We start from the raw sequence: 6,130 nt of genomic DNA on the forward strand, positions 1-6,130 counted from the left end.
TGTGTCTCTTTTATTTATGCTGCTCCGCCGAAAGCACATTTATAACTACTCAAGAGTAACACCATTCTCCTGTACCCTTCTGCGGCGAGCCTTGACCAGCAAGGCACAGAATTAAAGGCACGAAGATCCTTCTTCAATCACGGTTTATTGAGACGCCACTCGGTTGTCAATACAGATGTAGGCGGAGAGGCACTAAACACATTTCTTCCACTGCTTATATATCCATCCCCTGTCCCAGTACATAGTCATACATTATCTTAAGTCTAAACCCATCCCCTGTCCCAGTACATAGTTAAACATTATCTTAAGTCTAAACATAGCGAAAGAGCAGTACAATAAACCCATAAAAGCAGGGAGCTTCAGAATAAACAAGCCTTGCTAGAAACTGGCCTTGTTAAACATCAGTGTCTTCACACAGACACTTATCTAAGGCTCCTGGGAGATCGCATAAACAACCTTTTACTCCAGCACGTAGGCATGAAAGCAATCTTTACTTCAGCACGTAGGCACCTTGCCTTACAAGCCTCCCACAGTTCCCCCTTTTTTGTTTTTTACAGCAAATGAGGTCTTATCCCCGATCAGGCCTTCACCTCATGATGTGCTGGCCGATCAAGGGGCGCCTGTGCTCAGGGACACTCCTATTTCGGTGCAATGAGCAAAAGCTCTCGGAGTGCTAAGGCAATATCCCAGATGAAAAGAATTCCTATCAGGTGCAATGGCACTATGGCCCCTGAGTGCAAGGACATTCTTTTAAGCTTCTTTAAACATGCTGAGCCAAACCGCGGGGGAACTGCCTGCCTTAATTGCGGCCATTGCTTGCAGGAGAGCAATTTTTTCGCGCTTGCGGCTCCGTACTAATTGGAAAAGAACAAAAAGAGTACACAACAGCCCTAATAGTAATACAGCTCCGAACAATCCAACCCCCACCCATTCTTTGAACCATTGTAACCCCTGTAATATATAATTAGAAAACCCTTTCAGAGTGACAACAGATGCTCTAGTTTCATTCAGCTGCAAAATCATGATAGTAAGATTTTGCTGAAGTTCCCCAAATTCCATAGACCAGTTCCCTGATAGATAAGACCCAAGTTTTCTTGACTCATTTAGAGAGGCTGGATATGGCGTAACACACATATGGTGCAGTCTCTGAACGCAACCTAGGCTGGTGACTTCAAAAAGATCTTCCATAGCTGCTTGCAGCAAGTCCATGCGTTTAATAGTAGCACCCCTGAAGCCAGATGATCATTTATGCGTTCCTGGACAAATAGAGCATCTGATGATCTTTTTACGACGTCATTAATAGTCTGCACAGTTTGGACAGTGGAAGCCATGGCCACTCCCGCCGTAACAGCTGCTGCGGCAGAGGCGACAATTGCGGTTACAATGGCTATAATCCCAAAGTCCCGTGGCTGTCGAAACAAGACTGCTAGAGGAAATTTCTCTGGGTCAGTCACTACTGGTATAGGAACATAGGTAGGTACATGCATTACTACCATAGTTTTCTGAGTTCCATTCCAACACTGGGTTAAATAGCATGTATCATTTCCTGCACATTCTATTATCGTCCCATTATCTTGTTTATCTGTCAAAAGAAAAATAAAGGGAGGATCGACACAAACATGACTAGACAGGAGGCTCATATTATGCAAAGAATGTGATGTAAGGTTACTGAGTACGTGACTAGTTATGTTATAACTGCCACTAGCATTATAGAGGCTTATATTAATAGAATCAAGCCTTGCCAAAGGGGACAAATTTATACTAGCTCCACGTCTATTTCACAATACCCAGGAGGCTAAAGGATTGCCCGCTTTGGGTTTCTGATATAATTTGAATTTAGGAGAAAATTTATACGGTTCTTGGGTTTCTACACTTTCTGTGCAATCACCAAATCGCGGGGGATAGCTGAATTCCCGAGTGATGCACTTTGGTACAGGTCTAGATATGTTCCATGAAGCACTGGAATTGGTTCCTGTCTGTATTAAAAAAGGGACTGTTATGTTGGCTGTGATCAGGAGTGTAGTGACATTAGTCACGGTGCTATTACCTCCTCCTCCTGTTCCATTTGTGCTCCCTAGAGCAATCTTTGTAAGGGCCTCGAGCAACATTGGGATCGAGAGGTCAGGATTTAGATATTTAAAGGGATCATATATCCAACTAAGGTTATATGAAAGAATCTGTATACAGGGACTCTGCGAGTTCATAGAAAAACACAAGCTATTATAGAGGGTAACATTAGTAGCATTATATCGCATTTGTCGCATATTTTGTGGTGTTTTGCACGGTATTTCTAACTGACAGTCTCTAGTATACAATTGAGGAAACATCTTATCACTAGAGAACACTGGCTTAGGTATTGGCCATGTTCTCGCAATGGCCCACAGGGTCACATTCTTTGATATCGTCATGGGAAATGTCAACCATAGTCCCATCAGTATCCATGTCAGACGTTTCATTATCATGCCTCGTGTTCTCTTGTCGTTCCTCTTCTTTCTTATCTGTCACTCTCCTTGTCAGTCTTTCTGGAATCCAGATCGGGTCTGGTCGTTCCTGCGGAAAAACACAGATTGCTCCCCTGGATCTCTGTATCACAGGATCCGGGCCATACCATTTGTTATCTAGTACATCTTTCCACATGACCTTTTGGCTAGTTTGTACAGGATTTTTTGTATGCCTCATAGCCGCTGATTCATTCTCTGTATTAAAATGTAAGAAATTGAGAGTGTATAATGCAATAGCGAGGCGTTCTCTGGGGGTTGCATGGAGTGCAATTCCCCCTTTTTGTCTTTGCAATGTTTCTTTTAGGGAGCGATTAGCGCGCTCCACAATGCCTTGGCCTTGAGGATTATACGGTAGGCCAGTTTTATGAGCTACTTGCATTTGTGACATAAAGGTAGCGAAGCCTTTTGAAGTATAAGCGGGCCCATTGTCAGTTTTTATGAGGGCAGGCTTTCCCCAAGCTGCCCAAGCCTCCAGACAATGAAGTTTTACCTGTGCTACACGTTCCCCAGACAAGGAAGTGGCATGAATGACACCAGAATATGTGTCCACTGAGACATGTACGTATTTTTGTCTACCGAATTTTGGGATGTGTGTAACATCCATTTGCCATAAGGATAAAGGTTTTAGTCCCCTAGGATTAACACCAGAATGTGGCGGATGGAGGAATATTGCACAATCTGGACAGGCCTTTACAATTTGCCGAGCTTGTTCTCTGGAGATATGAAAGCGCAAGCGTAGCGTATTAGCTGGAACATGATAAGAGGCATGAAAGTTTTTTGCTAGGTCAACAGAAGTCAGAGATACAAAGACACTATTACGGGTTGCAATATCTACCTTGGCATTAGTTTTACTCATAGGTCCAGGGAGGCCAGAATGAGCTCTTATATGGCCAATGAAAAAGGGCATACGTCTAACCAGGATAGCTTGCTGGATTTGTCGAAATATCGGGGCTACCGTGCTATGCGACTGTATATGAGCTACAACTTCTAGTGAACGGACAGCATTTACCACATATTGGGAATCTGAGATAATATTAATGGGTTTATCTGAAAATGTGCGAAATACTGTCAATACCACTAAGTACTCTACCACTTGAGGGGCGTTAGGGCGAAAATAAAGAATCACAGGCTCCGAATCAGTTGTGGCATACGCTCCACGACCAGTCTTGGAACCATCAGTGTAAATAGTTGTCGCAGCGGGAATGGGTTTGCTCTTTGTAAGTTTAGGAAAGTAAACTAAATTTCGCTGCACAAAAGTTAATAATTTGTCCGCTGGCAAGTGATTATTAATTACACCTGAGAAGGCAGTTAGAACAATAGGCCAAACATTAGTGGTACCGGCAAGAGTCTCAATTTGTATCTGAGTATAAGGCACAATCAGCTCATCAGGATGTTTACCAAAATGCATTGTGCAAAACTTGAGACCCAGAAGAGCATAATGAGCTACTAATTTAGGATAATACCGCAACGTTCTTACACCCGCTGAATTACCATGTATCCACCATAAAGGAGCATTTTGCCACACCACTCCAGTAGGTGTAGTGGGCGTAGCAAGAATGCATAGTAGTAATTTTTTAGACGGATCGAACCTACATAGTTGGGCTTTACTAATGGCCTTTTCTACGAGTTGCAAAGCTTTAACGCCCTCAGGAGTAAGTTGACGAGGAGAGGCAATATCTGGATTGCCCTCCAGAATAGAGAACAAAGGCTGCAGGTCGTTTCGGGTCAGCGGTAAATATCCACGTAGCCAATTTATGTCCCCTAGCAGTTTTTGAAAATCATTTAGTGTGCATAGGTTTTGAGTGCTAATGCAGAGCTTCTGTGGCCGAATGGAAGTTGTAGTAATTTTTGCTCCTAAAAATTGCACCACATCAGATTGTTGTATTTTTTCTGGGGCAATAGAAAGACCATATGCGTTAAGGCAGGAGGAAAGCAATGCAAAGGCCTTATCTACTAATTGCTGTGAATGAGCTGTGATAAGAATGTCGTCCATATAATGAATGATACGGACTTGTGAAAACTGTTTTTGCACTGGTGCGATAGCCTGATTAACATATAATTGGTAAAGAGTAGGGCTATTAGCCATGCCTTGAGGCAACACTTTCCATTGATACCTTGCGTCAGGCATTTTATGATTCTCTGAAGGGAGAGTAAAAGCAAATCGCTCTCGATCTAAAGAATGCAAAGGTATGGAAAAGAAACAATCCTTAATGTCTACCACTAGCATAGGCCAGCCCTTTGGAAGGGAAGACAGAAGAGGCAGTCCTCTCTGTACTGGTCCCATCAATTGCATCTGTCTATTGACTGCTCGCAGATCATGCAAAAGCCTCCATTTGTCTGATTTTTTCTTTATGACAAAAATTGGAGTATTCCAGGGCGATACTGAGGGCTCTATATGTTCTAACATCAGCTGCTCTTGCACAAGTTCTCTAGCGGCGGCGAGTTTTTTATGACTGAGGGGCCACTGGGGCACCCACACTGCCTTATTTGTATTCCAGGGAATACGTAATAGTTTTTCCTCAGTGGCCCCTAGGAAAAACCCACGCCTTTGCGGTCTGTTTTTTGAACTAACTCCACCGGTTCTGATATACCCTGAAGATTTTTTCCTAACCCTTTATTGGGCATATATCCTTGTCTTGCCATGATATTTTTGTTAGTCTGCGAATACTCATTAGTCAATATGAGTTTCATCTGGGTTTGTATATCCCTACCCCATAAATTTATAGGTAAATCTACCACAAAGGGACGAAAGGTGCCTTGTTGTTTATCGACTGTCCAGTGGAGTTCCTTAGAACTTATTTCTGGAGCCTGTCGATATCCCAGTCCTACCAAGTCTTGAGAGGCATGCTGCAAAGGCCATCCCTTTGGCCAAAATTGTTTACTCATAACGCTACGATCTGCTCCTGTATCCACTAAGCCTGAAAAATGTTTACCCTCCACCTCTATCTGTAACATTGGTTGGTTATCTAATTCCATGCTTAGACATGCGAGATCAATTTCTGTAGATCCAAAACCAGATGCGCCGCGGGCATGTGACTGGGCGGGGTATTTTTCATGACCTGATTGCAGTATCAGAAGTTGTGCTACGAGATCACCAGGGGAAATGGAAATTATTTCAAAAGGGGAGTAGCACATTACCTTAATAACACCCTCATAGTCAGGATCAATTACTCCTGGTAAAACAATTAACCCTCGTAGCGTTGATGATGATCGTCCAATGATTAATCCTGCGGTATTCTTTTCTAATGGGCCCTGCATGTCTGTATCTATTATCTGTACTTCCATGCTCTGTGTTAATACCAAGCCGGAGGTGGCACGGAGGTCCAGCCCTGCGGAGCCCGCTGTTGCTCTGCGGACTTCGGGGGTGGCTGCATGGAAGGTTCCTGTAGTGCCCCATATGCTTTCGGGCCCTGGGGACGGGGGCCCCGATATCCGTTTTTTGACTCCTTTTCTATCGTCTCGAGGGGTTGTCCGTTAATGTCTTTTACTGACCTACATTCATTAGCCCAATGCTTCCCCTTTTTGCATCTGGGACAAGTGCCAGGTATTTGTCGCACAGGATTGTTATGCTCCTTTTGTTCTTTACAATTTTTCTTAAAATGACCAATTTTCCCACACTTAAAACATGC

This window comes from Lepus europaeus, chromosome 6, assembly GCF_033115175.1.
Source record: "Lepus europaeus isolate LE1 chromosome 6, mLepTim1.pri, whole genome shotgun sequence".
In the NCBI taxonomy this organism is placed as follows: Eukaryota; Metazoa; Chordata; class Mammalia; order Lagomorpha; family Leporidae; genus Lepus; species Lepus europaeus.